The sequence below is a fragment of the Diuraphis noxia genome, unplaced genomic scaffold (genome assembly GCF_037042655.1).
Source record: "Diuraphis noxia isolate RWA-SAM2 unplaced genomic scaffold, SU_Dnox_SAM2 contig0005, whole genome shotgun sequence".
Taxonomy (NCBI): Eukaryota; Metazoa; Arthropoda; class Insecta; order Hemiptera; family Aphididae; genus Diuraphis; species Diuraphis noxia.
Genome location: NW_028301715.1, coordinates 34,286,057 through 34,305,428, shown reverse-complemented (window position 1 = coordinate 34,305,428; position 19,372 = coordinate 34,286,057). Strand labels below are relative to the sequence as shown.

Sequence of the window (19,372 nt, the reverse complement as noted above, 5' to 3'; positions counted from 1 at the left end):
TCTAGTTTATTTTTGTGGACACAATGTTTAAACTTTATAAGCCACATGCCACTAAAAAAACATAATTTCACCATGATTTAATTACCCTTCTTATATTATTTCATTTATTTTTCTTGAGAATACATAGTGCAGTCTCCATTGTCTATTCCAAGACAATAATTTTTTCCAAATTTCTTTTTTGTTCCTTAAAAATCATTTGCCTGCAGGCGCCAATACCCTCTTTCCATTTTTATTTTCAAAATATGGTTCTAGTTTATTTTTGTGGACACAATTTTTAAACGTTATTAGTCACATGCCACTAAAAAACATAAATTTATCATGATTTAATTATCCTTCATATATTATTTCATTAATTTTGCTTGAGAAGACATGTTGCATCTTCAATTTGTATTCTAAGACAATTATTTTTTTCCAAATTTATTTTTTGATCCTTAAAAATCATTTGCCTGCGGGCGCCAATACCCCCTTTCCATTTTTATTTTCAATATATAGCTCTAGTATATTTTTATAAACAAAACTTTTAAACTTTATTAACCACTTGCCCAAAAACACATAATTTAATCATGAATTAATTATTTTTCATTAATTTTTCTTGAGAATACATAGTGCAGTTTTCATTGTCTATTCCAAGACAATAATTTTTTCCAAATTTCTTTTTTGTTCCTTAAAAATCATTTGCCTGCGGGCGCCAATACCCCTTTTCCATTTTTATTTTCAAAATATGTTTCAAGTTTATATTTGTGGACACAATGTTCAAACTTTATAAGCCACGTGCCAGTAAAAAAACATAATTTCATCATGATTTAATTATCCTTCTTTTATTTTTCTTGAAAATATATAGTGCAGTCTTCATTGTGTATTCTAATTTCAAATTTTTTCCAAATTTCTTTTTTGATTCTTAATAATCATTTGCCTGCGGGCGCCAATATTCCCTTTCCATTTTTATTTTAAAAATATGGCTCTAGTTTATTTTTGTGTGACACAATTTTTAAACTTTATCAGCCACATGCCACTAAATAAAAATAAATTTATAATGATTTAATTACCCTTCTTATATTATTTCATTAATTTTTCTTGAGAATACATAGTGCAGTCTCCAATGTCTATTCCAAGACAATAATTTTTTCCAAATTTCTTTTTTGTTCTTTAAAAATCATTTGCCTGCGGGCGCCAATACCCTCTTTCCATTTTTATTTTCAAAATATGGTTCTAGTTTATTTTTGTGGACACAATTTTTAAACGTTATTAGTCACATGCCACTAAAAAACATAAATTTATCATGATTTAATTATCCTTCATATATTATTTCATTAATTTTGCTTGAGAAGACATGTTGCATTTCAATTTGTATTCTAAGACAATTATTTTTTTCCAAATTTATTTTTTGATCCTTAAAAATCATTTGCCTGCGGGCGCCAATACCCCCTTTCCATTTTTATTTTCAAAATATGTTTCAAGTTTATATTTGTGGACACAATGTTCAAACTTTATAAGCCACGTGCCAGTAAAAAAACATAATTTCATCATGATTTAATTATCCTTCTTTTATTTTTCTTGAAAATATATAGTGCAGTCTTCATTGTGTATTCTAATTTCAAATTTTTTCCAAATTTCTTTTTTGATTCTTAATAATCATTTGCCTGCGTTTGCCAATACCCCCATTCAATTTTTATTTTCAAAATATAGTTCTAGTTTATTTTTGTTGACCCAATTTTTAAACTTTATCAACAACTTGCCACTAAAAAAACATTATTTTATCATGATCTAATTATGCTTCTTTTATTTTTCTTTAGAATACATATTGCAGTTTTCATTGTGTATTCAAAGACTATAATTTTTTCCAAAATTTCTTTTTTGATCCTTAATAACAATAAGCTTGCGGGCGCCAGTACCCCCTTCCATTTTTATTTTCAAAATATAGCTATAGGAGACGGCGAACGCGAGATCAGTCGTTGGTTCTGAAGTACATAAATAAAACTCTAGACCACATGTTCGCATGGAAATTTGGTTGGAGCAATTACTACCTAACCTGCCTAACCTAACCTTTTTTATATTATAATAGTATAATGGCTAAATCTTACATTATTTTGGACGTAGACGGATTGTACTACGTACGTGAGGTCTTCTAGTGGATCCTCCCGTGCGATGAATGCTGGTATGGATCGATATCGATGGAAATCCACACCGTGGATAAGTTGCGTTGCGTAAAACCCAGAATGTCTTCTTTAGGCGGTGGCCTGACCGCGTCGATCCGCGAACGTAGTACGCAGCGGCACCGAAGTCTAGTTTTAATGAAAACAATAAATATTAAATACAAAGATGGCTATGAAAATTTGTCCATAAAAATATTTATATTAAAATTATTTAATTATAAATTAGGAAATATGAATAAATCATAATAAAATAAAATTTGTATAGTTATTAGAGGTATTGCAAAGCATACCTGCAAACCAAGGCCCGCCCACCTACATTAGGTTGAGCGACTGACCCTCAATTTTTTTTCACCCATCTATCTATAATTTGAATAACTAAGAGTTATAAGTACATTTAAAGATTGCCAGCAGGACCGTGTTAAGGGGGATAGTAGAGTATATAAACCGGTAGCATAGTGGGTCAAAGCCCCACCCCCCGGAAATTACTCAATTGTTAGCGTTTAGTTTTATGGTTTATCCTAATTCATAATGTTAGCTATGATGATAAATAAAATAATTTATAATTTCATAAATTTTATTTAGCCGGTGTGTTTCGTAGGCTTATTACACCCACCCACCCTTAATAGGTATTGCAACTGCAATACCTGGACATAGGGATCGGCGCCGCTGCTAATGGGAATTATTTGTATAATGGCAGCACCAGTTTAAAGTTAGATGTAGCAAGCCTGCGCATTATAGAAACACATTCTGTATTTCTGTAATACTACTAAATTAGTAGTACTAATACTATGGCTGCTAATATTATTATTTATTCTGAAGATCTCCTATACTTTATCCACGAGAGAACTCAGAACGCAACTCGTACAGTCAAAAAATGGTTCAGTTTCGGGCATAGTTATCTGAACAGAGTTTTTATAGTATTATACTAAGCAACGTGCTTTAAAACACAGCATAAATAGGTGTATAAATACATAAATTAAAAAATATATGTTTTGAAAAGTAATAAACCAAACCTAAGTACAAAAGGGAATATATTATACTATATGTACTATCATTTATACTATATTTTAAACAATTATACAGTAACACAAAAAACTAATACTTAAACAATACTCAACAAATACTTAAAAGACGCAGCAATTAAATCAAAGTCTTGTTGAATTTATTTACATCAAACATAATAGTATTTGATTATAAGATTTATATGCCAAATTTCTATTAATATTATGAACTATAATAATAAAGTAGTACCTAATATAATGTGCAGTCTTGTAAAGTACTTGAGTAAAAGTATTTGAGAAAAAGTATTCAAATACTTTTTTAATACCCAAATACGTATTCTAAATACATTTGAGAAAAGTACTTGGGCACAGTATTTGAATACATTTTTGAAAGTATTTGTATTTAAAATCAAATACAATTTTTAAATACTTTTTTCGTTTTACTTTATGTACGGGGACGCCAAATTTAAATTAAATAATACAAATTCTACATTTTTATATATAGATGTTCATCGCCGTTATATATCGGTGCATATATTGTAAGTCGTAATATTTATAGAGACATAAGCTAATCATTTAATTGAATGTATACGGTCGGTCGACTTCCAAATAAAATTGGTAAGACACATTAAAAAAAATAAGTATTTGAGAGAATTCATTTCATCAAAGAACATCATTTGGAAAATGATTAGAGTTCAAAAGCAAATAATGTTTTAAAAGATTCGATTTGATTAATTAACTCTGTCGAATTATAATCATCTAATTTGGCAGCTACCTACTTTCTTCGCACCAATACTAATTTTATCTTTAGAAACTGGTCTAAGGTTTAATACACAACTGAATAAATCTTTTATTTCATTCAGGCCTCCAAATCGTACTTGAAATTGTATGACAACAATATACGGGACTAAAACTTTAGTTCTAGGCCCTGATCCAGGCAACATCCAAAAAATATTCACTTTCTTAAAATTAACTAAATTATATAACCTAATATAATAACACCCTCACGATTGTAGAACTCTCCCACTGCCTTTTCTATACATGAAATGTAACACTTTTTATCTAAACATAGGTATATTTATATTACCTACTCCATTATGTATAACAAAAGCCAATAATCTATGTTGTTGTGGCTTATTATTAAAAAAAAAAAAAAAAACTTGAGTATCAAAATAGTGTTGTTATATTCGAAAGACGTTGGTCCTGACAAAACTCATCGTGAAATTGTTTACTTTGATTAATTCTTCTTTTATTCAAAAATTCTGGTATTTATGAAACAAATTGTTCTGCAAAGTTATAATGCTTTTAATTTTTTGGATATTAAGAATATAGAGGAGTAGAGGACACAGAAACATGAATTTATGAATTTAAATAAATATATTAATCTATCGAAGAAATTAAATGCTAATTTTAATAATTAATCCAAAAATGTATTTCTTAGTGGACAGTGATAATGTTTTTTAACTCATTATAAGAGATCTCATAACATCAATGGGTGATAAATTGAATCAGAAAATGGTAATAATTTGGTTCTAACTAGTAACATAAACCTAACTGTATTTGTATATATATATATATATATATTTATAACCTTCTGTATTTGTTTTCCAAAATTATGTCTTAAACCTATGCTAATGCTTTCATAGAAAAAAACCACAAGATCAATCAAACCATTTAAATTATATCTACTAAGTTATGAACGATATACATAATTTGTTCCAAACTTATAGTGTGTATTAACATGTTTGGCTCTAATTAACAGCATTATCAAGCATGCTATAATTTTTTATAAGTACTATTCTATAATCAAAACGTTTTATGTCCAATTTACTAAATATAGTATGTTGAATATTTAGTTATTAAATTATTAAATTATATTAATGTATATTTAATTTTTTTTAACACCTATCAGTCTTATTATGGACAAATCAAAACTAATAATGTTGTTAATGCAGCCAACCAAATTACCAAGAACTACTATACAATATACTTATATTTCAAAACACCCAATAGTACTATTGTTGATCAATTATAATTTAATTGTTCACAACTTTTTATTGATGTATAATTACAAAGTTTTTTGTTTTTTACTTTAATACTAATTTATATTATACCTATTTGAGTTAAATATTACAATTTCTCAACAGTAAGTATGGGTCTAAAATATATCTAAAGGCTAAAATACTTTGATTATTAATGTTCAGTACCTTCAAAATAATTGCATAGAACTATTTTGTCATTTAAACATCAAAAATATAATGAAGTAGGTAATAGAATAATTTTATATGTAATTGAAAATTTAATATCAAATTCTCAAAATTACAAATACAGTAGTTTAAAAAAATTAATGCACAGTATTAAATACATAATATTATATAATACCAACAAATAAGTTTCACTCAAATTCTTTACAGCTTATGACTTATTAATATTATTGTAATATGTAATATAACAGGGGTGACCACAAGGCACACAAGCCACATGCTGCTCTCGAGTCAGCCTCGTGTGGCTCTTGACACCAAGTTTAGAGTAATATTAACAAATATAATGTAAACAGCAGTTTTCAAAAGTAAAATATAATTTTTTGATGTGTTATCTGTACAATAATATACAGTGTAGTGTAAAAGATAAATGTCTCCTTCAATTGTTACAAAATAAAAAATATGCTTTTATTTTGTTAACCATTTTATAAACATCTGAACATGTGGCTCGCTTTGAATTAGCTTCAAAAATGTGTGGGTCCAAAATTAAGATTAGTGTCCACCCCTGTGATATAATAATGAAAAATTAACTGAATAGGCACAAAAATAATCTAAATTTAAACCTACATGGTTACACACCGTTTATAGTTTTAAATAAAAGATACATATAGGTATCTAAAGTTACATTTAAATAGGTAATAATAATTGTTTGATTTTTTTTTTTTTTTGAAATATCAATATTAACTATTTGGGTTATATAAGGTTTTATAAGTATATTATTATGTTTTTATATATTTATTTTTGTTTTTCAGTTTCTAGGGTCATTAAAACCCTAGCACTAGCTTCTAGTAATAACAAATATGTAATATTTTATAAATGATGATTTTATATACATTAATGTTAGTACTTACTTCTAGTTTCTAACTACCAACCTACCTATAGCCTATAGGTAACTCATTTAAAACATTGTCCTCATAAACTCTCTAATTTGTTTATGTGTTATTTTATTGAAGAAATAAAATAAATGTAATATTTAGTAACTTATTACCTAGTAATAACATGGTAAACCTATATATCTCAAATTTAAAAACGTTTTAGAAAAAAATAGTGGTTTGTCTAAATTAAAACATATTTCAAATATCTTGGATGGTGAAGAAAATACAAATATTGGAACTTACATGTAGTGATATTGTATATTTCAAATACGCACCAATTGTATCAGTGGATGTCGAACGTTCATTTTCGACGTACAAGACTTTGTTGAGAGACAACCGCCGTAAATTCAAATTCGATAATCTGGCCAAGCATTTCATAATTTAATATATATATTTTACATCTCGCATTCAGATACATAATTTGAGTATAATTTAGAAGTACTAATGACTTACAACTAATCTTTGAACTCCTAACTTAACACTATGTCACTATAACTTATGTTTTAAAGAAAAGTGAATAATGTGTAGAGTTTAAGACATTAAAAAGATTTTAAAATAATTATAGCAAATTAAGTTGTGTGCAATAGATAGATTCATCACATGTATTCAATCCATTTTATTCTACTAGTAGATGATGAAGGTTATATTTAATGATTAAACAATAAAATATTGTAGTAAATTAGTAAATTTAATAAATTAAAAAATCATGATTCTTACATTCTCATACATATATACATACTAATATTACAACAATTCTGTTTTCATTATGTTTAATACAAAATTTTTCAAATACAATATCAACTCAAAAAAACATTTTTTAAATTATTCATTTCACAGTTATAAAACTACAAGAGAATAAAATAATATGATGTACTTAACTATAGATTTATTATACATTTATATTGAACTTTTTACATTTATATATACATATAAGAATCTTTTAATTTCGCAATGACGGAATATAAATTGGGGTGAGTACAATTGAAACTTGAATTAAAATGCACATATTATCGGGCCGAGATTACAACCGACCTTTTTTATTAGGTACCTGAAATTTCCGTGCCGAGTTTACAATTTACATATTTTATTACCTTAAATTTTCGGGCCGAATTTCATCAAAAAAGGTAATCGTGGGCCCAGTTTACATCTGCCCATGAAAATATATTTAATCAGGTACCATAGTCGTGCGCAGTGGGTCTGCTGGGTATGCAGCAGCATACCCTGAAGCTCTTTGAGGGTCGAAAATCGACACAAGAAAAAAACCTTTTATGCACAAGAAAAATAATTAGTAAGTATATTAAAATATTTATAATGATAAAAACGTAATAAAAAAAATGATAGAAATGATATCAGACTAACGGCAGTGACAACGTTTGATTCACGTATTAAAATCATAATAAGGCGATTATTATGCTAACTTCCGTCTGACGTCTGACCTAACCTAACCTACCTATGGCCGGGTGCTATTAGTAAATTGAAATATCTAGTTATTAATTATTATTTTATTAACTATCAAGTATTTGTGTAATACATACTTTTTATATTTTGTCATAGTATATGTTACAATATTTTTTTAATTAAACAGTGAGACTTTTCAATATTTGCGTATTGTGTATGTATATAAATCATTAGAATTTTACATTATTAAAATAACTTTTAGGGCACGCCAGAGGCAGTCTTTTGCATACCCTTAAAAAGAGGCCTGAGGACGCCTATGTCAGCTAGGTATCTAGGTGGAAGGTCCACAAGCCATTCAAATTTAACTGTAAACTAATTAACTAATAACCCGTTCAGTACTATAGTGGTGTACTTACTACTTAAACCTGAACATTGAGGGAGGATTTTATTTTTATAAATTAACATATTGTAAGACGATACACCTGAACATAACAAAAAATAACATAGGTACCTACATATTAAAAGTTTACTAATTTTTATTCGTGATATTATTTTTAATTGACGTATCATAATAAAATGGGTATTAAATTCTCAAATAACATTACTTACTACTTAGCCATACGTATAAAAAAATTTAAATAATAAAATACAAATAATAATAATAGTAATTTAGATATATTTTTTTTTAAACGTTGATTTTCTATTTATCTCCGAAAAAGTATCGATCATCTTACTACTTTTGATTGATATTCTCTATGAATACTTAATTAAGAAAACCTGGCCATTTAGTTTATTTTAAATTTTTTAATACAAATACACAATAATTTGTAAGTAATTAAATGGTTGAAATTATTGTAATGCTATATTAATTAATAAAGTTTTTTATAAACAATGGTAACAACTATTGTTTCATCATGCACAGCTGAACGATGTTTTTAGCAATAAAACGATTGAAAACTAATTTTAGGTATTAACTATTAGATCTAAAGTGATCTAAAATAAAAATAGAACCTGCAGGAACTCGCTTTGCTGTATAGTAGAACATCGATAGAACTTGCGTGAACCTCGTCATTGAATAAGTGAAAGACGTAATAAAATCGATCTACATTTATATATATTATAAAAAAAAAAACATAAAAAATCGAACATTTCAAATGATTTGGCTTGAAAATAAGCGAAATATTTTGAAAAGAAAATTATATATACAGAAATTACAAATTCAAATATTTGGTCAATGTTTTATGTTTCTAAACACTAAATATTTTTATTAGTATATAAAAAAAATCTAAAATTGATTTACAGTCCACCGTTATTTTACGTGTGCATTTTTGATTTCGTAAAAATTAAAACTTTTGACGCGCGTAGAGATGAGGCTTTTAGATTCAGAACGGCCAACGGAGTAATGAATGTGTATATTATTTATTGATTTTACAATAATGTATTTTTTATCTTTTATTTTTGAGTTTACACGATAATTTGTCGAAATAATTCTCCGGTTTTCAACTTCAGTGATTACTAATAAATAATAGTAAATTATATATTTATGGTGCATTAAGGAGGTCAAAAGTAAAAAAAATCGAGTATTTTACAAAACATCATAAGAAAAACACCAAGACGTAACGAAAAACGCGAATTTTATGCAAAACCAGTTTTAGAAAAATATAATTTTTTTTTATTTTACTGTACCACACACTCAAAAACGTATAGTGGTTATAGTACTTACAATTTTAAGCAATGTTCAGCGTTAATTATGCACCGTTAAATTAACAAAATATCTTGACTTTTTGGGCTATTTATATAAACAATTCATAGTTGAAATTTTCGAATTTTCTAAGTGTTTTTTTTTTTAAATGTCGATATACAGGGTGACCCATTTAAGGGGTGTTGACCAGTTGACCCCCACGGCTGTTATCGGAATTTTAATAATATACCAGTTGCCCTCAACCAAATATACCAGTTGCCCCCAACCGAATGTACCATTTGCCTTCACATGTTAATATATACACGAATACAATATATAGCATGTAAAATAGGGGAGGTGAATATACAAATAATAAATGAATTATGACAAAAGTTCATAATAAATAATTTAATTATAATACTAATTACAAACTCAATGTGATAATTTGTCAAAAAAAAAATAAAAAACAACTATAAAATGATACCTTTGTAAGTATTTAATTGTAACAGTGTTAAAATGCTGAGTGAACTTCAGAAATAGATTTTGGTAGTAGAAGTGTTTTTCTTCTCGCACGATAAATGCTTCTGCGAATGGACTTTATACATCGTTTAATGTTATATCCACGACGTTTGATTGAACTTCTTCACGTATTAGCTTTAATGAGCGTTTGGAAATTTCATCCACAGCTTTGCACCAAGCAGGCTATTATTATTTAAAAAAAATTTTCATTTTATCCATCTTATTTGTATAGTATATTATATTTAATATAATATTATATGTAATTCCAATCATATGAATTTGATTCAATCATTTTATACTATTTTACTTTATTTTCATAAATAATTTTATATTTTATTTATTATTTGTATATTCACCTCCCCTATTTTACGGGTTGTATATTGTAATCGTGTATATATTAACATGTGAGGGCAACTGGTACATTCGATTGGGGGCAACTGGTACATTTAGTTGAGGCATTGATTTTATAATATTTATATTATAAAATCAATGGTTGAGGGCAACTGGTGCATTTTTCTCTAGGTAGTTTGAGGGGAATTGGTATAAAAAAGGTACTTTTTGGGGGCAACTGGTACATGCCCCATTTAAGTGGGTACACTAATTATTTCGAAAAGTATTAACTATTTTTATTTTTTGTTGATTGGTTTGCGAGATATGGCTCCTTAAAGTATTAAAAGTCAGACTATGATAATACTTAACTACTTAACGTAAGGTTAGGTAACGTAAAAACGATATTACATGTCAAAGCTCTGCCATTTTCGTAATAAAAAATTTATCTGTAAAAAGAAGATCATGGGTAACACCTAAGTGGTTGTTTTACCATCGCATAAGAAACACAATTTTATATGCAAATTTCAGTCTTAAAAACGAAATAAAAATTTTCTAACGTAAAAAATTTGATTTGTCAAAGTTAAAAGGCTGATTTCGTTTATTAGTTCTTATCTATACTATTTCTCTAAATTGGTACATATTTTATTTACAACTATTATCAATTTCTTCAATGGAGTTCATATGCATACGAAAATTTTTTTCGCAGTGTATGCCAATGCTTAAAAAAAAATCTAACTAGGTCTAACCCAATACAAAAATAATTTGTCTCAATATAATATATCATTAATATTTTTATAAGTAAAAATAAAAATCATTTTTGTCAAAAACCAAAATTTTTTAAATTTTAATTAAATCATTAACAAATAAAAATTATGATTAAGATGACTCCACGGGGTATGCCATGGCTACTCGGCATCCTCTTTGATCACGCACGCAATTAAGGAAACCACATTTAGTACTTATTGTTTTAATGTAAAATTAAAAAATAATTTAAGTTTGAAGGAATTGAAAAAACGAAAAAAAATTAAAATATTTATTACACCATGTGGGATTCGAACCAACGACCACTAATTTATTCGACGCCTTACCCAGTCATATAACATTTTCGGATAAAATACGGTTCTGATGAAATATTCTTCAAATAAAATACAGTTCGGGTAAAATATTTTTCAACTAAAACATTGTTCGGATAATAAAATAGTTTTCTTTGGGAATATTTTCTTATAAAATATTTTCGGAAAAAATACGTTTCATAAAAAATATTTTCTGTGTTTTTATTTTTAATTTGTATTCTTATTTCATAGTTACATCAAAATTGGGTTTAATTTTTTTTTTTTGCTTCTTGTAATGCTTTTGCCTGGGAGCACCAATCTACCTACCCCTTGCGAGTAACACGAGTTTGTTGTTCGTTACGTTTCGCTTGACGATGATGACTTCGGACAGCTGACAATCAAATCCATGAGGTTTGTGTGACTTGTCCTATGTGAAAAAACGTATAATTCCAAATGGGTCAAAATAATTGCATTTGCGATATCGTCGTAATATCGGGAGAAATACGAATTGGTTATACGTTACTTTTCGCGGGACGATGGCAGTGTCGGACCGCTGACAATCCAAACCATGTTTTAACGCTACATTATTGCGAGTAATTCGAATTTCTTGTTCATAACTTTAAGCGTGTAAACTCGTAATAGTACGTAGTGCCATTTGAGATTAACTATGTCATCGGTCTGACGTCGTCGTCGTCACGAGAAAAGTAACGTATAACAATTTCGAGTTACACGTAATAAGTTGATGTGTGCGCTGAGTTTAATTATGTTTTTGGTCAGACGTAGTCGTCACCAGAAAAGTAACGTATGACAAACCCGAGTAACTCGCAATAGAACGGCGTGCGTGATGAGATTAATAATGTCGGCGGTCCAACTTCGTTGTCGTCACAAGAAAAGTAACGTATAACAACTTCGAGTTACTCGAAATAAGTTGATGTGTGTGCTGAGTTTAATTATGTTTTTGGTCAGACGTAGTCGTCACCAGAAAAGTAACGTATGACAAACCCGAGTAACTTGCAATAGAACGGCGTGCGTGTTGAGATTAATAATGTCGGCGGTCCAACTTCGTCGTCGTCACAAGAAAAGTAACGTATAACAACTTCGAGTTACTCGTAATAGTACGATGTGTGCTATGAGATTAATTATATCGGCGGTCCGACGTCGTCGTCGTCGTCACGAGAAAAGTAACGTATAGGTAACAATTTCGAGTTACTATCGTAATAAGTTGATGTGTGCGCTGAGTTTAATTATGTCGATAGTTCAACGTCTTTGACGTCACGATAAAAGTAATGTATAACAAGTTCTAATAACTCGCAATAGAATGGCGTGCGCGTTGAGAATAAGTATGTCGGCCGTCCGATGTCGTCGTCGTCACAAGAAAAGTAACGTATAACAAACTCGAATAACTCGCAATAGAACGGCGTGCGTGATGAGATTAATAATGTCGGCGGTCCACCTTCGTTGTCGTCACAAGAAAAGTAACGTATAACAACTTCGAGTTACTCGAAATAAGTTGATGTGTGTGCTGAGTTTAATTATGTCGATAGTTCAATGTCTTTGACGTCACAAGAAAAGTAACGTATAACAAACTCGAATAACTCGCAATAGAACGGCGTGCGTGTTGAAATTAATAATGTCGGCGGTCCAACTTCGTCGTCGTCACAAGAAAAGTAACGTATAACAACTTCGAGTTACTCGTAATAGTACGATGTGTGCTATGAGATTAATTATATCGGCGGTCCGACGTCTTCTATGTAACGCGAATATATTGTACGTTACTTTTCGTGTGACGATGATTACGTCGATATAGAAATTATAAAAGTTGTATAATAATATATAATATCTGTGGATTTATCGAATTGATTTAGTACAATATAATCCATGGCGATTGTCAAAGTCGTTGCGGAGGACGCAGTCTATTAAAGATTCTAACATTTCAATTAGATAGCGAAGTAGACATGAACGAAAAACATCCTGCTATCCGTTTAATCTTTTTTTTTCATAAATCACATTATTTTTAGACTTCAATTCAGCAGTATCTGATGCGTTTCCATTTCAGCGTCGGAGTGCATACACGTCGCGGACTCTAAAAAAGCCCAAAATAATTGATATTTAAGGTAAGTTTGATTTGCGGCTTAATATTATAAAATAATTGAGGTATACGTTCGTACACTTTTACAATGGTGATGTTTGCAAAGAGTTCTTCACCTATGCATTTGAAACTAAAAACTACAATAGGTACTTTAAACATACTTTAGGTATATTGCGACTATTTCAAATATAATAAAATATTCCCTTGAACCCAAAATGTCAGACTTATTATGGTCTTTTACAATTTTTTAAGTAAATGCACGACTGTCATATTTTGATATGTGGCTGTATTGCACACATAAATTGGTTTTCAGACATACAAAAATATGGCAGTATTGAATTTAAGCTATGTTTATTTTTGTGTCATATATCCAACTATGGCAGTATTGAACTTTAAATTATTAATGAATAATTAAATATTATTAACTGTTAGTTTTTTTGAAATTTGATTAAAATTGTTGTATTATAATTTATAATTGTACAGGTAATATATATAAGGATGAAAATTAATCATTTAATAGTTGTAGGTATGTAATCAATATCTTTAAAAATAATTTACTAGATATAAAACACAAAATAAAAAATAAAATACTAGGTACTTGTCTTTAAGTCAATAAGCTTATTTTTATGTATCAAAGTAACAAATAATATTACAAATTAAAAAAATAAATATTCTTAACAGATAATGACTATAAAATTATCAAATGCTTTTGAACAACAAGACTATAACATTATGTACGAATTTGAATAATTTATTATTATTTAAATAATATAGGTAATACTTGTTTGAAATACAATGTAAAAAAAAAAGTTACTCATTATAATTATCATGGCCTTATGTTTAATAATATTATGCTACCTATGGCTTTGAAAATAAATAAATAATAAGTCTAATTTATTATATAAATTAATCACCATGTTCATAGTTTTTTTATTAGTATTTGTTATAAGTATTATCAATTTCAGATATTTTTAAGTTTTTATAAAAATGATAATACGTATCTGAAATAAGTTTTGCTTTTCGTGATAAAATTAAATCTTTTTTATTTGTAAGATTCCAGGCTTTTCAATAAATGCAAATTTCATATGTAATGTATGTTTGATAATTTAATTTTTATTTAAAACTATAATTTCTTGATAATATTTGCTTGCCCATAATTTGCTTAAATTGTTGTAATAACAATTTATCAGGGAATTCTTTTTTAACTTTAATTAATTTAATATCTCTCTATAAAACCATTTGACCGATAGTATTTTTATTAAAGTTGTTACAAAAATCTTTACTATGACAACTTGCTCTAGTTAAAATGTCATCAAATTCTGATTTTAGACCTTTCTTATGATGTTCCTGAGCTTTTATTTTCCTTGCAGTCCTTGTCTTTAATACTATCATCAAAATCTTCATTATCTAAATCTGTAAACAGAATACAAACTGTGTTATAACATAAAGTTCATATAAACACGAGATCAAGATAAAATTATTATTTACTATTAGAGTCAGTTATTTTATCTCACTAAGTTTCCATTGGCACCTACTAGCTCAATGAAATTTTGTGAACTTTCATTTGATTTGTTTGAATGTGTTATGTGTAGTTTTCAATGGTAAATCTTCTTAAAAAATATTTTAATAATATAGGTTGTAAAAAATTGCAATTGTGTAGCTGCTAAGTACCTACATACTGTTCTCATATTCATGTACTTATCACTGAAGGTGTAGTATTTAACCATCTAATATTACTTTATTTGTAATATTAAATTCTGCATTTTTAATAGCTATTACATAATGTACAAAAACATTAGAAATTATCAGAAAATGATTAATAGAATGAATTACATTCGGTATTTATTAGTGTATACAGTATTATACAAAATATATACAATAAGCCAACAACTAACATAGATTAATATATTATTACCTATTTATACATTATATTTATAATTCATATTGCTTAAAAGTTAAACCATTTAAAATTAAATTAAATTTTTACAGATTTATAGGTAAACAATTTTATAATTATTATATATATTTCTTTTTTTTATTGAGCATATTCACGTCGACAACAAAGGCCATTAGTTAAACTTATTTACAATAATAATATAATATGTATAATATGTAGGTACTGATACAATGGCAAGTTATTTAATTAGGGTAAAACATTTTTTTTTATATAAGATTGAACAATTTTGTTTTTCTTAAAAAATTAATTATGTCTTGGTTTTTTTCATGAATAGGTTATTTTATATTTTACGTAGGTACCTAATTCAATAATTTAATTGCATTTATTATTTATTTTCTAAAAATAACACTATATATCAAAAATTCATAAATAATAAATTGGAATAATATTTTTAAATTATTGAAGTAAAATAAATAAACATTAATACAAGTAATTATAATTAATCTTTACGTTATTAAAATAAAAACGAACCGGTAGGTTTCCGAGTTCTAGTAGTTAACTTGCTGTGGTTAGTGAACTATTGAATAAATAATAAGATCTTGAATAAAATATTTAAAACATAAATTAATACATTATAACTAAGAAGGGAAGATAAAAATTAAACATTAATCGGATTATTTTATATATATATATAATACCTGTAATGCATAAAACCATAAAAGAAGCATGATCATAATCAATAATAAAACAAAAATAGGCTAAGAAAAATAATATATTATATTATAATTTAAATTTAAAATTACAAATATTATTTGGTTATTGTTAAATCACTTTTAATTATTTAAATGAACATTATTCATAAACGTGAGCCTCCTTGGTAATAGAAATTTTATTGAAATATTACATATCTATGGATTTATCCTATTAACGTAACATAATATAATCTGTGGAAATTGTCTTTTCAGAATTAGAAGTGGCAGTCGATTAAAGATTCTAAAATTATAATTTCAATGAGCACTAGATCAATCATGAACTAAAAATATTCTGTATTTCGTATAATTTTAATTTCATAATTAATAATATTTTCAGACTTCAATTAAGTATCTGATGCGTTCTTACGTCGGTATCGGAGTGAATCCATACACGTCTCGGATTTCACCAAAACCCCGAAAAAGAGTCGAAGTTTGAGGTAAGTTTATTTTCATATTCTTTTGACGCTTGAATCTTATGGCTTTAAATAAATATTTAACGTCACTAAAAATATATTCCCAAGTTCCAAGTATCGTTGACGCATATTTTATTTCTAAGAGCGAAATTATGAAATACTCGAGATCGATTAATATAAACGCGCTGCGTCGTTTTTCAGGTTGCCAGACGTATAATAATTATAAATTTATAACCTAGGTATGTGTTTGTAATCGACATTTTTCAATTTTTGTTTAGTTAATTGTAATATCCGTTTTAACTGATAACTCCAGTCTCCAAAACTCATAGGGAGCAATTTTAATTCGTACTTAAATGGTAATTTGTTCCAAATCCAACGTTAGAAGTCAGGAATTTAGAATAAATATATTTTATTTTGATAAATTATGTATATTATAGATATTTATAGTTATTTATAACCTTTATTCTTTATCTCATACCTAATATCATAGGTTGTTATTAAGTTATTATATTGTAGGTACACCTATAAAGCCCTATGACCTAAAGGCTAAAAGAATTGATCACTGACTGTTGAACTAAGCGGTTATGAAAAATATATTATAACATAGTTATCATACATTTAACAAATATCTGTTAAAATAGTGTATCTACTTAATACATACACACAGGAGTTATTATTTTCTTCAAAATTGTACAGTTATTATTTATTATGAAGTTGCGTAAGGTTATGTAAATAACCAAACTATAATTTATTGCAATCGAATTTTTATTCATTTTCTAAAACTCAATCTTTCAAAATTTAATATAGAATAATAATTATAATATTTTTGCATTCTTGAGATAAAATAAATAAACAAACTATAATACGCAATCGATACTAGAGTTTTAGTAGCCATACAGTAGATATAGGTAATATTTTTATAGCCATATAAAATTAATAAGTTCTTGAATAAAATAATCAAAACACATAATAACATTAAATGGATTGTTTAGCTATATATTATCTGTAATGATAAAAAAAGCGGGTAAGTGGATGTCGCTCTAATGTTCCAAAAACATTGCATGTACCTAGTTATCATAATTCATAATACCTTGTATTATCATAGACATACATTATATACCTGGTTTGAGGATAAATCGTTATCATTACGCGATTTCATAAAAATATAAAACTCAAACGCTCAAAACATTTTTCCTATAATTACGCATAAAATATTCTCTATATAGCTATTTGAATCAAAACTTATGGAAAACTGAGTGTTAAATTTTATAACCTTAGATATAAATACAAACAATATTATGAATTTTGAACTACAAAATAATTTGCAAATATTCACGATTTTGACGAATTTTTGTCAATATTTGAAATTCAAATGCTAATAAAAATTCAATTTGAATTTCCGGAAGACATTTTTACTGTGATAAAGATTGAAAAATTTGTAAGGAATCTTGTATTAAATTTTCAAATCTTAGATTAAAAAAAAATTTTTTTATGAATTTCTAGCTTAAAACAATTTGCGAATTTTTTTGATTTTTACGTATTTTGTCAAAATTCAAAATTTGAATGCTTATAAAACAAATTGTAACCATGAATATATTTTATTTTTCAACTGCTATTGTAACAATATGTTAAGAGCCTTGTATTAAATTTTCAAGATTTTTACCCAAAAAATAAATTTTTATCGATATTAATTTAAAAAAAAAACTAATAATTATCGAAAATTGCATATACCTAAGAATAGTTCAACTTAAGTCAAACATTTTTGAAAATTTCATGGTGAATAGAATGTATTATATAAACATTCAGTGAAAATTTCATGTATCAATGGTCATTTGTTTTAAAGTTACATCAAAAATCAAAATCGATTTTGTCAAAAACTGATTGTGCCTAAAATTTCCCGTTTTTCCCTTAATTTTTAGTTTGTTTATCCCGATTATTTAAAAAGATATTAAGAATACTTTTGACCACCATAGTACCAACTAGATTCACATTCTGATCGAATAATGTACTGAAGTCAAAAATCGAAGCACTTTTACTGCCCCAAAACGTGATGACAGACACAAAAAAATAAATATAATCATGGTTTTGTCAATATTTTAACTTCAAATGCTAATAAAAAAAATTTTGCCTAGGTATTCTTATAATTTTTTAATCACTATAAGAATAACCTTTGAGAAACTTTATATTAAAATTTCAAGTATTTTGATAGGGCCAAAAAATTTTTATCGACACTTAAAAAAAAAATTTTCATACAAATTGAAAATTTCAGTTATCTATAAATATCTCAAAAAAAGTCAAAATATTTTGAAAATTAAATCATGTAAAAAGAAAATGCTAATCTAAATAACTGGTAAAATTGTCAAGTATCTACGATTTATACTTTTTGAATGATAACAAATATTTGAAATCGTTTGAATATAAATCGTTATCGTTACGCTATTTCGTAAAAATTTAAAATTCAAACGCACTTAAAATTTTTCCTATAATGATGCTTCGAGTTTTCTATATAGTTACTTGATGGAAAACGTATGGAAAACTTAGTGTTGTATTTTTAATCCTTAGTTATAAACTAATACATTTTTTGATTTTTAAATTTCAAATTTACTTGCAAATTTTCGCATTTTCAACAGATTTCGTAAAAATTTGAACTATAAACGCTTATAAAAAAAAATTGTGCCTATCTATTCTTATTATTTTTTAATCACTTTACGAATAACTTATGAGAAACTTTGTATTAAATTTTCAAGTTTTTTAATACGGCCAAAAAAATTTTATCGACACTTCAAAAAAAAATTTTCAGACAAATTGAAAATTTCAGTGGTCTATAAATAACTCTAAAATTTAACTGTATATAGATTACACTAACATAAATATTTCGTGAAAATTTCAAGTATTTACAGTGATTAGTTTTTGAATTACAACCATATAAAAAAATCGATTTGGTCGAAAAC

At 27.0% G+C, this 19,372-nt stretch overlaps 1 long non-coding RNA gene across 1 annotated transcript in view; it reads left to right on the top strand.

The window, feature by feature from the left end:
* LOC149055228 (uncharacterized) overlaps positions 1-2,409 on the top strand; it is a 42,356-nt gene extending 39,947 nt beyond the window's left edge. Inside the window, exon 3 of the long non-coding RNA XR_016192104.1 lies at positions 2,098-2,409. This is a non-coding gene — a long non-coding RNA (uncharacterized LOC149055228). The remainder of the gene's footprint in view (positions 1-2,097) is intronic.
* The last annotated feature ends 16,963 nt before the right edge of the window (positions 2,410-19,372 follow it).